Here is a 1,035-nt window from a genome sequence, read left to right on the forward strand (position 1 = left end):
TTGATCTCCGCACCAACAATCATCCCAAAATTTAATCTCATTACCATTTCCAACCACAAACTTCAGTTTGTCCAAAAAAGCACTCCATCCCCATTGGATATACCTCCACAAGCTCACCCCATAAGAACCACGATCCTCAAATGTACACCATCTACCATCGGTCACACCATACTTCACTCCAATTATTTCTCTCCAGAAGCTGTCCCTCTCCACTCCAAATCGCCACAACCACTTGCCTAATAAGGCTTTATTGAACAACACAAGGCTCCTCACCCCAAAGACCCCCCATCCTCATCGACAAACAAACAACTCCCCAATTGATCAAATGGAGCCTCCTCTCCTCTCCCAACCCTGCCCACAGAAATTCTCTTTGAAGCCTCTCTAATCTCTTTGCCATTACAATCGAAATGGGGAACAATGACAAAAAGTAAGTAGGGAGATTGGAGAGAGTGGATTTAATGAGAGTAAGTCTACCTCCCTTAGAAAGGTACATACGCTTCCACCCTGCTAACCTTCTCTTCATCCTTTCCACAATACCATTCCAGATATTGGCACTTTTAAATCGTGCCCCTAATGGGAGTCCTAGTTATGACATCGGCAACTGCGCAACCTTACAACCCAATATATCAGCTAGCTCCTCGACATTATTGACCTCCCCAACTAGAATAGCCTCAGACTTCCCCAAATTGATTTTCAAACCAGACATTGCTTCAAAACATAAGAGCAGACGGCGCAAGTTCCTGAATTGTTCAACATCTGCATCGCATAAGATCAATGTGTCATCTGCAATTAACAGATGAGACACCTGCAATTGATCAACCATAAAACCCCTTATCAAACCCGCTCTCACTGCTCTTTCAATCATCCTACTGAGAGCCTCCATCACAATGACAAATAACAATGGGGACAATAGATCCCCTTATCTCAAGCCTGTACTGCTCCAGAAATAACCCTCTGGTGTTCTATTGACCAAAACTGAGAATGAAACAGTAGAAATACAGAATTGAATCCATTTACACCATTTATCCCCAAAGC

At 43.3% G+C, this 1,035-nt stretch overlaps 1 pseudogene; it reads right to left on the reverse strand.

Moving 5' to 3' along the window:
• LOC111383124 overlaps positions 1–1,035 on the reverse strand; it is a 10,035-nt pseudogene that overhangs the window by 5,507 nt on the left and 3,493 nt on the right.

Source organism: Olea europaea, unplaced genomic scaffold (assembly GCF_002742605.1).
Source record: "Olea europaea var. sylvestris unplaced genomic scaffold, O_europaea_v1 scaffold2618, whole genome shotgun sequence".
Taxonomy (NCBI): Eukaryota; Viridiplantae; Streptophyta; class Magnoliopsida; order Lamiales; family Oleaceae; genus Olea; species Olea europaea.